The sequence below is a fragment of the Spermophilus citellus genome (assembly GCF_964194105.1).
Source record: "Spermophilus citellus genome assembly, chromosome: 10".
Classification (NCBI taxonomy): domain Eukaryota; kingdom Metazoa; phylum Chordata; class Mammalia; order Rodentia; family Sciuridae; genus Spermophilus; species Spermophilus citellus.
The window spans coordinates 79,873,627-79,891,788 of NC_138197.1; positions in this window are offsets into that span (position 1 = coordinate 79,873,627).

Here is an 18,162-nt window from a genome sequence, read left to right on the forward strand (position 1 = left end):
CTCTTTGTGTTCTTGATTGTTTTATTTGCTGTAAAAAAGTTTTTAGTTTGATATCACCCCATTGATCAATTGTTGATTTTACTTATTGTGCTTTTGGAGTCTTGTTGAGGAAGTCAGTTCCTAAGCTGACATGATGGACAGTTGAGCCTACATTTTCATCTGGTAGGGACAGGGTCTCTGGCCTAATGCCTAGGTCTTTGATCCACTTTGAGTGAAATTTTGTGCAGGGTGAGAGATAGGGGTTTAATTTCATTCTACTACACACGGATTTCCAGTTTTCCAGCACCATTTGTTGAAGAGGCTATCTTTTCTCCAATGTATGTTTATTGTGCCTTTGTCTAGTATGAGATAACTTTTTTATGTGGGTTTGTCTCTGTGTCTTCAGTTCTATTCCATTAGTCTTCATGTCTTTTTTATTGTGCCAATACCATGCCATTTTTGTTACTATCCCTTTGTAGTAAAATTTAAGGTCTGGTATTGTGATGCCTCCTGCTTCTCATTAAGCATTGCTTTTGCTATTCTGAGTCTCTTATTTTTCTAAATGAATTTCACGACTGCTTTTTCTATTTAAATGAAGAATGTCATTGGAATTTTAATAGGAATTGCATTAAATCGGTAAAGCACTTTTGATAGTATGGCCATTTTGAAAATATTAATTCTGCCTATCTAAGAACATGGGAGACCTTTCCATCTTCTAAGGTCTTCTTAAACTTCTTTCTTTAGTGTTCTGTAGTTTTTATCGTAGAGTCCTTTCACCACTTTTGTTAGATTGATTCCAAAGTATTTTGGTTTTTTTGAGTCTATTGCAAATGGGAGTTTTACTAATTTCTCTTTGAGCTGATTCATCATTAGTCTATAGGAACACAATTGATTTATGGGTGTTTATTTTATATCCTACTACTTTGCTGAAATAATTTATGAGTTTTTAGAAGCTTAGTAGTGGCATGTTTTGGATCTTCTAAATATAGAATTATCTCATTGGCAAACAGGAATAGTTTGAGCTCTTCTTTTCCTATTTGTATCCCTTTAATTTCTTTCTTTTATCTAATTGCTCTGGCTAGGGTTTCAAGGATTAGGTTGAATAAAAGTAGTAAAAAGAGGGTATCCCTGTCTTGTCGAAGTTTTTAGAGGGAAAGCTTTCAATTTTTCTTCATTTATAATGATGTTGGCCTTGGGGTTAGCATATACAACTTTTAGAATGTTAAGGTATGTTCTTACCATCCCTTGTTTTCTAGTGTTTTGAATACGAATGGATGCTGAATTTTGCCAAATGCTTTTTCTGTACCTATTGATATAATCATGAGATTCTTGTCTTTAAGTATATTGATGTGATGAATTATGTTTATTGATTTCCATATTTTGAACAAAGCTTGCATCCCAGGGATGAACCCCACTTGATCATGGTGCACTATCTTTTAAATACGGTTTTGCATGCAGTTTGCCAGTATTTTATTAAGAGCTTTTGCATCAATGTTAATCAGGGATATTGGTATGAAGTTTTTTCCTTGATATGTCTTTAGTTTTGGTATTAGTGTGATACTAGCTTCACAGAATCAGATTGGAAGGTTCCCTCTTTTTCTATTTTATAGAATAATTTGAAGAGTATTGGTGTAAGTTCTTCTTTGAATGTCTGTTAAAACTTGGCTGAGAATCTGGTCCTGGTCTTTTCTTTCTTGGTAAGCTTTTGAAGGTGTCTTTAGTTTCATTGTTGAAACTGGTATATTTAAATTTTCTATGTTCTCCTTATTCCATCTGGATAGGTCATATGTCTCTAGAGATTTGTCAATGTCTTCATCATTTTCTATTTTATTGGAACACAGATTTTCAAAATTTCTGATTACCATCTGTATTTCCTTTTTCACCACAAAGTTTAGTAATTTGATTCTTTTTTCTCTTTTTTTTTGTTAGCCTGGCTAAGGGTTTATTGATCTTTTATTTATTTATTTTTTTAAGGATCAACATTTGTTTTGTTGGTTTTTTATAACTTTTTGTTTGTTTTAATTTCATTGATTTTGGCTCTGATTTTAATTGTTTCTTGTCTTCTACAGCTTTTCATGTTGATATGTTCTTATTTTTCTAGTGCTTTGAGATGTAACATTAGGTTAATTATTTTTGTCTTTGTATTCTTTAAATGAATGAGCTCAATGCAATGAGATTTCCTTTTAGAACAGAGATTTTGATATGTTGTGCTGTTATTCTTATTTACCTCTAAGTATTTTTTAATTTCTTCCCTGATTTCTGCTATCCATTGGTCATTCAATAGCATTTTATTTAGTCTCTAGTTGTTTCAGTAGCTTCTGCTTTTTATTCTTTCATTGATTTCTAATTTCATTTCATTATGATCCAGTAGAACAGATAGTATTATCTCTATTCTTTTGTATTGCTAAAAGTTGCTTTGTGGTCTAAGATATGGCCTATTTTAGAGAAGGATCCATGCACTGCTGAGAAGAAAGTATATTCAGTAATTGATGGATGAAATATTCTCTACATGACTGTTAAGTCTAAATTATTAATTGTATTTTTGAATTAATTCTATTTTTTTAATTCTATAGCTTTTTATTTACTTTTTGTTTAGAGGATCTACCCAGTGATGAGAAAGGTATGTTAAAGTCACCCTGTTGGGCTGGGGATGTGGCTCAAGCGGTAGCGCGTTCACCTGTCATGCGTGCGGCCCAGGTTCGATCCTCAGCACCACATACAAACAAAGATGTTGTGTCTGCCGAAAAACTAAAAAATAAATATTAATATTCTCTCTCTCTCTCTCTCTCTCTCTCCTCTCTCTCTCTCTCTTTAAAAAAAATGTTACCCTGTATTATTGTGTTGTGGTGTATTTGATTCTGGAAATTTAGAAGTGTTTGTTTGATGTATGTAGATGCCCCATTGTTTGCAGCATAAATATTTATAATTCTTATGTCTTATTGATATATAATTTAATTAAGAAGTAAGAAATGGCCTTATTGGTCCCTCATGATTAACTTTGGCTTAAAGTCCACATTATCTGGTATGAGAATAGAAATCTCTGATTGTTTATGCGATTCATGTGAATAATATGTTTTTTCCCATCATTTTACCTTCACTCTGTGGATTTCTTTGCCTAGAAGGTGAGTCTCTTGGAGAGTGCATATTTTTGGATCCTGTTTTTAATCCAATCTGCCAGCCTCTGTCTTTCAATTGATAAATTTAGTCTATTTACATTCATTGTTATTATTGAGATATGATTTTTATTCCCTGTCATCTTGATTTATTTCTGGTTTTTAATTTGAATTAGTTTCTCTTTTGGTTGATTATTCTCCTAGTATAGTTCCTCTATTTGCTGGTTTTCACTTTTGTTTTTCACTTCTTCAGGAAATATTTTATTGAGTATGTTTTATAGTGCAGCCTTTCTAGCTGTGAATCCTTTTAACTTTTGTTTATCATGGAAGATTTTTATTTCATCATCAATTCTGAAGCTTAATTTTCCTGAGTATAGTATTCTTGGTTGGCAGCCATTTCCTTTCAGAACCTGGTATATGTTATTCCAAGGCCTTTTATCTTTGAGGGTCTGAGTTGAGATGTAAGCTGGTATCTAAATGTGACATGTTGCTCTTCTCTGGCAGCCTTTAAAATTCTATTCTTATCCTGTATGTTAGTCATTCTCATTATAATGTGTCTTGGTGTGGGTCTGCTGTAATTTTGTATATTTGGGGTCCTGTAAGCCTCTTGTATTTGATTTTCATTTCATTCTTTAGGTTTGGAAAATCTGATTATGGCATTGAAAAGATTGTGCATTCCTTTGGTTTATATCTCTACTCCTTTATCTATCCCAATAAATCTTAAATCTGGTCTTTTCATGTTATCCTATAATTCTTGGAAGTTCTTTTCCTGGCTTTTTTTTCATTTTTTCTGCATGATCAACTTTATTTTCAAAATTATGTATTTTGTCTTTATTGACTAAAACTCTGTTTCCTAAGTGGTCTGGCCTACTGGTGATGCTCTCCAGTGACTTTTTAATTTGGTTTATTGATTCCTACATTTTGAGGATTTCTGCTTAATTTTTTTAAGAATCTCTATCTCTTTATTGAAGCGATCTTTTGCTTCCTGTATTTTCCCCTGATATTATTATCTAAATCATCTTTTACTTCATAGATCAATTTAACTATGAATGTTCTAAACATCTTCTGTGACATTTCTTCCACTATGGTGTCAATGCTTTCTGTTATTGAAGCACTTTGGTTTGTTTGGGGTGATTTGTTTCTTTGCTTTTTCTTGTTTGTGTGTCTGCCCATCTATCAGTATGGATTTTAGGCAGCAGAGTTTCTACCCTGTGGACTTATAGTGTCCCTGAAAGTTTCCAATATCTCCCAATTTAGGTAGATGAATAATAACAACAACCAATGCAAACAATTTACAGCATTAAACCAAAGAGTTATTGCTATGGCATCTGCAATGTTACTTATTACAATAAACAGAAATAATATGATCCGTTATTGCCCAGGTGTGTTAGGTGGCATTGGTGTAGTCTGAGTGGAAATCCCATAGGCAGGGCTCCTGCAGGCATGGTTGAAGCCTAGGTAGGCTCCAGGTTCTTCATTGATTGGCAGTTAGTCTGAAGATTTTAAATCAGCATGCCTCCTGGGCCCAGTAGTTGGTGGACCATGCTGGTGATACCGCTGGTTACCTTGAGAAATCCTTGCTTCCCCATTTGCTGAAATACAACATAGAGAAGCATGTTGTAAGGTTAGAGTGGAAAGTTAAAAGCTTTATTAAAGGATAACAAAAAAGACTTCCCTAGGAGAAAGAAGGGGACCTGAATGGTGAAATCTCATCCCTTTTATATCTAAAGTTTTCTTTTGTCCTCCTCCATTCCTGTCCTTTATCTTGCTTATTTCCCTCTTTCTTGCATGTGATGGGGGCAGGGAGGGAATGCAGGTGAAAAAGCCAAAACATGGAAAACAGGTGGGCCATGGAGTGGGGGAGGAAAGGCCTAGGATAAATTGATTTGTACCTCCCTATCTGCTAGGAGCTCCTTCATTAACAGGATGGGCTGGGGCCTTGGGAACACTAATATTTCAATTTCCCAGGTGTAATTTATGATTTCCCGGACTCAGATTAGGTTCCATTTTCTTTATTAGAATCGACTCCATTTTTCTCTGTTAGTCTTGATATCAGACCTGATTTACCTAGCTACACTAACTACCAGTCTTTAAATCTGGCTTCACTGGGAGACTCCTCCCAGAAAGACCCCCTGAGTTTCAGTGCAGTGAAGGAGCCAATCTTTGCTCCCCTCAGTTACTTGTGGACTCTGTGTTTCCTGGTCTCTTGGGTTCAATCTCCAAACTCAATCAATTCTTTGCCCACTTTTCCAAATTCTAGGTCATTTGCATCTCTCCCAGCCAGGCTCATCTTTCACAGCCAATCCTTTAAGTTGCTAATCTTCTTGGGGGAAGGGGAGAACTGGGTGGGTTTCCCCTATCTGTATTTCCCTATGTAAACACTTCTTCGTGTTTGATTTTCTCCTGGTCACTTAGGGACACTCTTATATTGTGCCATGTGGGTTTGCCGGGTCTGTATTTCAGGCCAAGCACAGTTGCCAGGGGAATTGGGCTCCCCAGCTGGGGGCCTCCATGCTTTTCAGCTACAAAATGGCTCCTTCCTCTCTTCTCCCTGGCAATCAGGGGTGAGACAGGACTTCCTTCCCGCATAAGGATGTTGTGCAGGTTAGTCGGCAGTGTCTTTGATCTCTAAGCTCTCCTTACGCAAACACACCTCAGTCCTCCTAAAAATGTGGGTTCCTTTAATTGATGTATCTCTCCACTATTTTCTCATGGGATTGGGATTTCATTGGCAGACACCACCACAAGTGGCAGCGGCACTGGGAATTTCTTCTTTACTTTGTTATATCCAACCTTCTGAATCCCTGATCTGCTTTAGAATTAATTCCCAGTAAAATTCCCCCTTTTTACCTTGCTGAGAAGTTGACTGACTGCTTTCTTGGTTTCACACCTAGAACAACTAGGAAAGTGACCTTCTCTAATTCTCCATTTTGCCTTCCTCTTCAAATATATATATATATATATATTTGAACAATGATTCAATTTTAGGTTCATTGATGAGAATTGATATGTAACGTTGATCCATTTGTTAAGACATTTTGCCAAGTTTAGTAAATTAACCCGCATGCTTTGGATATTAATTCGGGGACAATAGAAACTGTATTTCTCATATTTTGAGTAGGCACTTTCTTAGGATGGGAGCTGATCACATCTCTACTGTACAGCCTTGATTATTTTAGCTGAGTGCTATTGGCTTGGACATACTTGATTAGTACCTGGGTTACAGGCCAAGCTAAGTAGCTCACATTTCATATCACTCTGTCTACCTTCAATTTTTATAGAGTACATTAAGACTTCTCAATATTTATCTTCTAGGGAAGCTGCATGTAGGAATTGATCCAAGGTTTTCCAGCAATTATTAGCTTGTATATGTCAATCTAAGTTTTCTAAACTTTTCCCGTTCCTCCATTAAGCCATCCACTTCTGAGTTAACAAGAAATTGCTGATTTCTATGTCTTGCTGACATGCAGTATCTCATTTTCGTTGTCATCCTGAATTTGTGCTTTTTAAAAATTTTTTTTTTTTTTTTGCATAACAGTGGGTTAACAGAAAGAACAGATAAACCTAATTATTTAAGCCTTATCTCTTAACAGACTCACCATGAAATTTATTTTCCTAAAAGTGAAGACATTTACATTTAAGATAATTTAGGCTATATTGGGCAAACACATATATTTTCTATATTGCTTCTATATAAAATCAGCCAAAATCTATGGAATTAGTAGTTCTTAACACCATCTATGTCCTCATGTAGAGAGCAGAAATTCTCTACAAACGAAATGATGAGTTAGCAAAAGTAATAAAAACAGTTTATTAGTTAGATTTGCATCATTTTAGGGGTTTTTTCCCTGTTATTTAAAATACAGTTCCACAGAAGCACCAAATTTCATTACAAATACAGCATAAATAATAAAATAACACGATGAATTCTTCAATTGTTCTTTGAACATAAATGCTTTTAAAATAGAGCTATTATTAAGAAAGCTATTAGATTATTTAAGAAGTACCTGTAAAACAAACAATTTTGAAAAGATAAATTTTTTCCTTGTACTGGGGATTTAACCCAGTACCACTGAGTTTAACACTGAGACAAATCCCCATCCCTTATTCCATCCTTTATTATTTTTTATTTTGAAACAGAGTCTCACTAAGTTGTTCAGGGTCTCACTATGTTTTTTTTTTTTTTTAAGAGAGAGAGAATTTTGTAATATTTATTTTTTAGTTTTTTGGCGGACACAACATCTTTGTTTTGTATGTGGTGCTGAGGATCGAACTGGGGCCGCATGCATGCCAGGCAAGCGTGCTACCGCTTGAGCCACATCCCCAGCCCAAGGCTCTCACTATGTTTTTGAGGTTAGCCTCTAATTTACAATCCTCCTGTCTCAGCCTCTTGAGTCACTGGGATTACAGGCATGCACCACCATTCCTGACTGCAATTAATATTTAAAAATTTTATTTCCCAAGCATGGACAATAATAGTAATATATCACCTATTCAACATATAGTCTTTGACTTCACAAATAATCAATGCCTAATCTGTGGTCTCATTGGGTTTAAAAAAATCCAGAAAAATAAATTATTTTCTTAAGTAAGAACTGAAGCAGTTGGGAGAACAATGTATAGAACAGATGGTATCTTATCCCTATGGGCTTTGATAATCACAATACCAATAAAAATTTACAAAAGACTAAAAAAATCCAATTCTTCTTATTTAGCTATGATGTTGTAGATAAGAATTCTATCTTAACCATATTAAATCTCGTTTTTATTCCATATAGCAGCACTCTTCTGGAGATTTTGTTTTATTCTTTTTTATTGTATAAATATAACACAATCTCACTTGGGGAATGGACTTTCTGTAACAATACTGACAATAACTTTATCAATTATCATTTATTAAGTTCACATTTATACGTCATTTTCCAACAATTCTATGAGGTAGGTAATATTACTTTATATTTTAAATTTTTGCTTTTTTTTGAGATATCAGAAAATGAACCCTAAGTAGAGAGAAAATTAACACTTGCATGGCACTTTTAATAAGGGAAAATATTGAATTTATTATTTATTAAAATTTTGAGAAGGATATTAGTATTCCTATTCAACAAGGAATTGAGACTCAGAGATATTAAGTAAATCAATTGAGATCACACAATTAAAATATAATAGATCTTAGAAATAAACTCAAGTCTTCTGCTATAAGTCAGTGCATTAAAAAGTAGGTGAGATATATGAAATATAACTTTGCTTATATTTATAATTTTGTATTTATATTTATTATATAAATTTTGTTAATATTTATATTTTGTTTTCATATTTATGTTAACAACTACATGAACATTTACAGTGACCTGATAATGTACAACTTTCCCTACTGACCTCTACCTAAAACCATAATCCAGTGGGCAATCATTTTATAAATAAATGAAACAGTTTTATGAGATTTAAAAATATTCCTCTTTAGTACCATTTACTCAAAAATAAAATGAATAAAATTGACCCATGACTTTCCTCAAATCACTTGAAGAAGTTGTTTTTCTTATGATTGCCACATAGAAGGCTTTTAAGTTACCTGAAAATTAATGATGAAGAAAAAGCTGTCGAATCACATAAAAGCTTTGAACTAATATCTTCACTATTGTGACTATAATATATCATTATATTCAAAATAAATGAATCTTTATTAATAGTACCATTTTTCTGAGGAAGCCTCTTGAACCCAATGACATTCACACAACTTTAACATTAATAAGTATAATTTTCTTCTTGTAAACCAATGTAGGAGAGAGCCAGTTAATATTAGTAATGCATTATACAAAACACATTAGTTTTTTGAATGTTTATTTGTTCTCTTAACATATATATAGCTATTGAGAAAAATTATTTGAATGTCCGCACATTCATTGTTGCTTAAGACATTGATGCTAACAAATCTAAGTACTTAAACTTAACTATTCTATATCTGTGTTTCCCACAATGAAAAAAGACGAAAACAGTGAAAATCAATGTGCATAACCATCTTAGAAACTTTGAGAAGATTGGAAACCAGGAGAGAGATTTGCACTGATCATCTCTATATAAATGCCAATCAAATTTGTTAGTATGAATAAAATATTAGTAGTAGAAATTAAGTAAATGTGTTGTGTCTAAAGCACATAAAGCTTCCCAAATAATCTATGTTGTAATATGTTTAAAATAGTCCCTTTGGATTTTATTGTTTATTGGTTTCTTTATAGTACAGTTGAAGCAGGGAGTAGTTCAGTAATATAGATATGATGAAACAAAGATTTAGTTTATTTTTTTGAAACTAATACAATATCCAATGGAAGAGTCAAGATTAGAATTAGGCACTAATGACCAAAAATGCCATCCATAAAGAAAAGAATACTAAATTGAGTAACAGCACTATTTTGTGTATAAAAAAAAAAGGCCTGAAAGTCTTACCTATGAAGGATTCTTGCTGCACCCTAAAATATAGAGTGGTATCTACAGGAGATCACAGCTTTTTACCTTCAGAGGCTGATTATTCATAAATTTAACTATATGAAGACTGAATATGTATGGCAAAAATGAAAGATTTCTAATGCTAATAATTCTCAGTACTAAACTTACAAAAAGGCAGTTTTTAAGGATAAATCAGATGGGTGAATCCTGTTAATTAGACCTAACTTATTGAGGGATAAAATAATTAGATAGATGGTTCTTGTTCTTATAAATTTCCCAATTTAATTTGAATATTTGGGGAAGTAGCTCAAAATATTTAGTTTTATATTTATAGATGTTTCTGTCTGAATTTCTAACTGACACATAATATGGGGACTTGGGTTAGGATGATGAAACATCCTTCTGACAGTAAAGCAGACCTTGTAGCCCAAGAGTATACCCTGTTTATAGCCCTTTCTACTCTCATTTCTCCTCATCTTCTCTCAGCAACTACTTTAGGGCCAGCATGTGAGCACAGGAGGTGTAGAAAAATTGACATGAAGCATAGATTCACTTGCTGATTTTTTTTTCTTTTTGGATAATTATAGGGACAGAAATAACAGGATTTTTCTGTTATCAGGAAATTTTTGGAGTTAATAAAACTAGAAATATTAGGAAGGTTAGTTACTAAAATACGGAAATGAATTTCTACACACTATGCACATAGATTTTAAAAAGTGTAGGTGATATAAACCCAAAGGAAAGGAAATTTGATTTAATTAATTGATTAATTTACTCAATCATTAAATAAATGTTGTATGATTACCTACTACATGCAAGTTTTAGGCAACCTCTGTAGGTAGAATAAAGATGAATAAAACATGTCTATTGCCTGGGGGCATTCACTGTCAGGGTCTAGTGAACAATAATAAAAACTAAGCACACGAAGAAAGGGATTTGTGTGATCAATGTGTTGGGAATTAAAGCCTGGTAGGCTGTCTATCCACAATGGTGAATTATTGATTTTTACCTTATCTTATTCCAGAAAGAATGTCTTGGGAATGAAATTGACACAATGAAACTAATATCAAAATTGGGTATTAAGGAAAAAGAAAAAGTAATCCTTATGCAGGTGGAAATGAATATGTATTCCTCCCTCCGAAAAATAAAACACAACTCAACAAATTTGAATTAAGGATAGACAAGAAAACACTAAGGAAGAAAAGATGAGTAGGATGTTGGTTTCTTTTAGGCAGAAAGAAAAGAACAAATGTATTCAAATATTATTAAAATTAATTTGTAAGGCTTTGAAAAATTAAATGTCATCTCTCATTATGAGATGATAACCATAAATGCATTCTAAACTATTCAAAAGGCAATATATGGCATTTACTCTTTGCTATTTTTTGTCTTTATGTATTTTTTTCATTTTGTGCTTATTGTAAATCTCTGTGACATTAAAAATAGAAAATGAAGAGATAGAAAGCTTAAATCACTGTTATGTTCTTAAAGCTTTAGAAGTTTGATGAAAAAAAAATTGTATTTTGGCATCTCCTGCTCTTGAAGTGACTCCCAGATCAGCTACTAATTTGTCCTATGGTCCAAGGCATCAAAAGACCACACAGCTCTCCAATAAACTTCCTGTCAGATTACACAACTAGATTATTTCCCTTCCCAGGTATAACAGTGACCTACAGTATGAACAATAACAGGAACTCAAATATTGGAATATTTACTGGATTAAAAAACCCAAATATCCATTTCAACATTTAGTTGAAAACTTCTTTCACATTTTAAACTGATGTTTTTTTTTGTTGTTGTTGTTGTTGTTGTTTTGTTTTTTGTTTTTGTTTTTTTTTTTTTGGCTCATCCAATTGTCCCTCCATCCTTACTTTTATTCTATTTAATTGTTAATGCAAAAGAAAGAGTGCCACCTACTGGTTGTGAGCTATGAAGAGCATATCAGCATTGCAACTCTTAGGAAAGGTTGATTCAAAATACGTATGTATGTTTTCTTAAATGTTTTTGGTATTAACAAACACTGAATGAAATTTTAAAATTTTTATGTAAATATCTAGAAATAAAGATTTCTTCTTTTTGTTTCTTGCACATTTTAAAAAATCCATTTACCTTTTCCCCAGGAATATAGAATTGAGCATCATTTTGGGTTGTTTATGTAAAAAGAGCCTGTTTATATGGAATGGTCTAATTCTATTTTGTAATATAAAAATTAAAGTTATTAAAATACAATGCTCAGAACTTAGATTCTAGCAATTAAAGACAAAGTTGAAGAGGAGGAAGGAGTCCCTGGTAGAGTCAGCCTTTACAGTTTAAATGGTTGGCTCTCTAATATTATTTATTATGTTCTTTATGACTCCATAGAATGTTGGTTATTCTAAAGAAATATTCATTAACACCTTTGTTTTGGATGCTCTAATATTTATGTCTATAGGGATCTATATCCAAAGAACCCCATTTCAACTCAGTTGTACCAGCCACATTTCAAGTGCTTAACAGTCACATGTGCTAGTAGTTATTGGGGCAGGTGGATTTATAAAACGTTTCTACTATTACAGAAAGTTCAACTGTGTGATGCTGGTAGACATGAATACTACAGTATTTGCCCTGTTTCCCCTGCATACCTCTCATATTATAAGGGTCATCTTTAATGGCATCTAGAGGATTTTCAGTACAATATTAAAAGCAATCAGAGAAAATCACAAAAGATGTGAATAATTATATTCACAATTAAAGAACAGAGAAAATATGGTCAGACTCTATTGAACATTGCCATTAGTAGGACAGAGTCCCTATCCTAAGGAGCTTGTCATTTAGCAAGGGAAAAGAGAATAAAGATGTAACCAAGTAAAAGAAGACCATTTTTGGTATGATGACAAAATTAAAATAGGACCTAATAGGGGCAGCTATAGGCTTTTTAAAAAATAAGTGGATTACTTAGTGGAAACTCTCTGAGTTATCAGTTGAATGATAAGAAAGTGATAAAATTTGAAAGCATAGGGGAAGAGAATATTAAAAAATAATAAATAAAAAGGACAAAGACAGAAAAATCTTAACGTGTTTAAGGTATGGTGGATCTGATTAAGGATTAGTGAAAATGATAATTGGGGGGATATGAGACAAGAGAAGCCAGCCTAATAGTTTTGAGTTTTCTTTTGGTTGCATTCAGAAACCAATGAAGGATTTCAATAGGTAATAACATGATCTAATAAACATTTTTTTAAAAATCCTGAATAAATGATTCATAATTCATACATTTACTCATCTATTAAGCAAGACAATAAAGGTGACTCTTCATCTGAGTCTTGAAAGTATTATTTATTCTACATCATAAGCCATAATTTTGCATATTTCTGGGGGATGAAGAAAGGAAGGCCTGTCCTATAGTGTCTGACAGTAGACATTTTTCCCAGGTTGCTTAGAGTAATTTGGGGGTTGGGTTCTTGGTGTGTGGAGACAATAACAGACTAAGGGATGGAATGGTGAGAGAAGGGCAGGTGAGAAGATCACCTTTACCACCAAAGTATATGCTAGATTTAGTGGGAATAAATCATGTGTGCCAATTTGAATAAAACTGAAAAGAGAAGATTCAAAAATTATTGTATGTTAATCTCCTGCACATGAATGAAATGCACCTAATTTCTTTCTCATCCTATTTCACAAATAACCTGAAAACAAGGTTGATACCTCCTTTTAATAATATCAATTAGATATCTGCATATGGCTTCAGAATCCCCAATAATGCAACTGTAATAAAGCAGATGCAAGTACAAAGCACTGGAGGATAATATTTCCACCCTTGTCTGCATTGTTTAATGAGACAATGAATACAGTTGACTTCAGACGTGTCATGTATTGTAAATCACTGGGTTATTAATTTTAACAGGGTCAATGTACTGTTCCCATATCCACTTTATAGCATTAGTGTTCCTGATAATAGCTGGAGAATATGGGCTAATAATCCCTACATTATTGCCTGGCAAGTGGAGTGACTCTATTCTGCATGAGGGATTTAGAAAGAAGACACATTGAAGTGCTTTAAAAATAGAGAAAAAGACTTATGAGCATTTAGATGGAAAACTGAGTTATATTGTCCCTCTTTGTTTAGTCAGGACATGAATTGGATGGCAAACTAAAATTTGTGTTTATAGGCACACTATTACTGAATTCTGGTTATTTTCCTAATCTTTGGTGATTTTATGGGTTCTTATTTTCATGCAACAGTAAAGACAAGCAATATATTTGTTGTACTTCTTGGTGCTTTACTTGGAGAGGGTCTTTTACTGTGTTTCTTTGAAGATGGGATTGCCACTAAGTTATAATAGTCCATAATATTTCTCTATAGGGATCCCAAAGAGTTAAGCTCTTCTAGCACCTTAGGGATGAATATGCTTGAGTTATTTAAATCATTTCTACATAGCTTGATACATTTTGAGCTGAGCTGACATTGATGATAACTGTCCTGGTTAGGGAGTATGAGCAAATTCTGCATTTCAGGGACTAATTGATGTATAAAGAGATTGCAGCTGCCATGATTAAGAAGAAGAGACATTTAAACCCACCATAGGTACAAGATATGGCTGTAATAAATTGAACCTGCAAAATGTGAAATGAGTGGCCCAGTTATGCATATGCAATCTAATTTTATTTAATATCTCTTTCTTGTTGGAGTGTGAGTCTAGCCTCAGGCAACAGGGGAAAGAAGCATTATTCCTTAGTTGCCAAATGGCCTAGATTAGAGATTCTTACCCACCCAGAGGCATTTGAGCTTTATCAAACAGTGCATTGTGACCAGGTAAGGAAACACTTTCATCTTTTCTATTGGCTAATTTAAATAGGTATAAATGACAAAGGCTCAGCTTTGGAGTTACACCTGTTATTGAGTTGTACTTCTAGTTAAGTTCATATTTTCCCTATCGTCTAAAAAAATACCAATTTCTATATCATTATTGGAATCAGAGAAAAACAATGAAAAGTAAAATACAGATCAAGATTAATATGGTATTTTTCTAATTTTTGCCAATCTTGGGAACTTTGTGCTTCCTTGAATTCTTATTTGTCTATGCTAATTGGATCAAGAAAGGAAAGAAAAGTTTCCTTCCCCTTTGTTTCTCCTGGATTTAAAAACACTGAACAGATGCAGTGATATAAACCTGCATTTAAGTCCCTTATATTTTTCTTTATAGATACAATTGTGAATTGTGTTCTTCCTGCATTTGTAATTAGAGGGTGAAACAGATGGCAAAGGCTCCGTGTAAAGAGATGTCCATTAAAATAACTTATGCTGCCAAGTGATGGTTCACTCCAAGTGGGGAATTCAATTTCCTCCATGCAAAATAGAACAGCAGCACACACATGCTTGGAAGAAACTTTGTTATATTGAACAACTAACACAGTAGCTGGATGTTACATTGAAAATTCTACAACTAAAGATATATAAATAATTTCATTTTTTCAAAAACAATATGGTTGATGGAGGTGGGAGTAGAGACTTGGATGGAAGCCCTCCAAGAGCAGTTTAGTATGCTAATCATATCCATTCTAAGCCTGCTGTGGGTGTACAGCAAACAGGGATAGGTTTTACTCTGAATTTGTACCCAGACCTAGGAAAGTAAATGAAGAACCATTAGTAATGATTTGATGTACATCCCTCTATGTGTTAGACATGTATTTAGGAAGGTGACATGATGACATTTTAACGCTCATGTGAAGAACTACAATGTAATGGTTAAGAATGAGAATTCTGGAGTCAGCCCTTCTAAGTTTGAATCACACTTGCTATTTGTAACTGTGGTTCTTCTGCCATTATAAAAAGAGATGTGAATCTCCACAAATTCAAGGCAGATCTTTATAAATCTGAATATGTCAAGTTCTAAGCTTGGTAAATTTCCTTGTTTGGACTCATTTTTGACATCTTTCCTGTCTTTACAGAGCTAAAGAATATGAAATTGTTATCAAAATGAAAATATGCAGAAATAATCTTTCAGAATGGAAAGTACATCTATTATACTAGATCAGGATAAGAGGCTCCTTAGAGCAGTTGGCATAACCTGTCTTAGTGGCAAAACCCTGTATGTTTCCATGTCAACCAACACTTTAAAGAGATATTTATATCCTTTGCTATATGACTGGTGCCTGGGGACTGGTGCCTATATGACTGGAACTGCATTTTGAGAGCAACTCAGATTCTGCTTGTGGGGAGCTTATGTTTTAAAAGGGTGGGCACCTCTGTCTTTTCAGTGCTGACCTCCCTGTAATAAACATGGAGGGAAGAGAAAGATTCACAAGGCCTCTAAAGCTATCTGCCAGGTTAGTGGAAACTGCAAATCCTACAAGAATTTTAATATCGTGTCATTTTTGCATATAATCTTGTCAAGCTACTTACCCTTACCTTCATTTTAAAAGTAAGATTGTGGCTCTTTATCTCTAAGAGTCTTTATGAGAAATAGCTGAGCTGATTTATAGCATTTATTGGATCATAACCAATAAACAGGTGCTTCCTTTCTCCCCTTTAGATTCCACTCTAGAGGTCTTCCCTGTACTCTATTCAGGCCCCTATTTGAAGTATATTGTTAATGCCGTGCAATCCTTTCTGGTAATATATGGTAATCGTTCAAACTCCAGAGATTTTTGTCTACACTGGAGGGTATCAATTCTTATATTAAACACAAAATTTAATATCAAAATAGGAATGATAATAGCTAACATTTATACAGCATTTTATCTGTCAGGTACTGTAACAAATATTCTATGTACGATTTCTATATTCACTCATTCAATCCTTACAACAATCCTGTGAGGAGAGTATAATTATTCTTGAAGCACAGGAAGATTAAAACTTGCTCAAAGGCATTATCCATTGGGTCATGTTGAAATATCTTCAAGGACAAAGGATGCCATAAAGTTAGAGAACAAGCGACAATCTGATAGAAAACATTAAAGCATGCAGCACAAAAGAAGTTCAATAAGAATTTTAAAAATTAACAAATTATATAGATGTCAAAGATCATGTGAGAAGAATAAGAATAAGTGTTTATAGTAGCTCAATTCAACAATAGTTAAGCTATGGAACCAATCTAAATGCCCTTCAAGAGATGAATGAATAAAGAAAATAGTATGTATACACAATGGAGTATTCATCATAAAGAAGAATGACTTTATGATATTTGCCTGCAAATGGACGGATCTGGAGACTATCATGCTAAGTGAAATAAGACAATCCCCAAAAGCCAAAGGTCAAATGCTTTCTCTTATATGTGGAAGCTAGCCTCCCCACAATAAAGTGGGGAGAATCAAAGTTCAGTAGATTAGACAATGGGGAATGAAGGGAAGGGTTTGGGATAGGTAAAGGAAAGATAGTGGAATAAATCTGACATAATTTTCCTATGTACATATTTGAAAAATTCACAGTGAATCCCATCATCATGTACATGCACAAGAATGGGGTCCTAATTAGAATAAGAAATATCCCATGCTTGTATAATTATATAAAAATGGATTCTACTGTCATATATATCTAAAAAAACAATAAATAAAAAATGGGGGGAGGAGAAATAGGCTGCTATGGAAAGATGTATAAAACAATACTTTTGAATGAAGAATGCAAATCTTAGATGATCTGTTGTTCAATGTGGTATAATTATTATAAAACAGTCTCACATTTATGAAATAGTCCTATATAACTGATGCAGAAATGGAAAAATGTAACAGAAAAGTGGACACCAAAATGTTGCTTGGTGATAGCTGGTAAGTGTTTTGAGATTGGAAATGGTTTTTAAAAGGTGGCTTTAAACTTTCTTGTAATATCTTAATAATTTCAAAGTGTATGTACACATATGTGTGCTCATAGATGTTTATATTATTTTAACATATATAGATATAGGACATACTTACATATTAAACTATTATTTATATAATTTGTATATTAAATGTATTTACATTTTATTATCATAAACATATAAAATACATTTATATATAAAATTGGGGAACAATTTTAGACACATGCAGCCTCAGGAGGGGAAGAAGGGACATTCACTTGTTGGCTCCAGTCTCTTGGTTCCTATTGGTGAAAGCCTGTCCTGCAAGGTTTACTCCTATGCACACCAGGGTTATTTTACATGGATTCTTAAGGTGGTTGTTGGGGAAACCAGAGAGTGGTTGAGAAGATCAGCTCTAACCCTGAAGAGGCTGGGGTTGAAGTGTTGTCTGGAGATGAAGTGGCTGTGGTGGTTACCAGGGCTTTGTGACTGTGAGAAGTCTAGGGCAGTCACTGGAGCACTTCAGTCTGCCAGGAGGCCAGGTCAAGGGTCAGGCCTGGATGGGAGGTAGACATATAAGTGGGATTTGATATAACCTATCTCCAGCATCCCCCAAAAGAATTATACAATGTTCCTCATTAAAAAAGAAAATGAAAGAAACTCTCTCAAACCCATATGCCTAACTAATTGCATCTATTTAAAAGAATTGTAATCTAGCAAAGAAATTTCTCTTGATTCCCTACCAACAACATGCCATACTTATAAAAAATCATTTATACAAATGACTCTGCATGTTGTAAATGACCAAGATCATTATCTTCTAATTGCAACCATTATCATTATCTAATGGTATTTCTGAAAGGGACCACCTG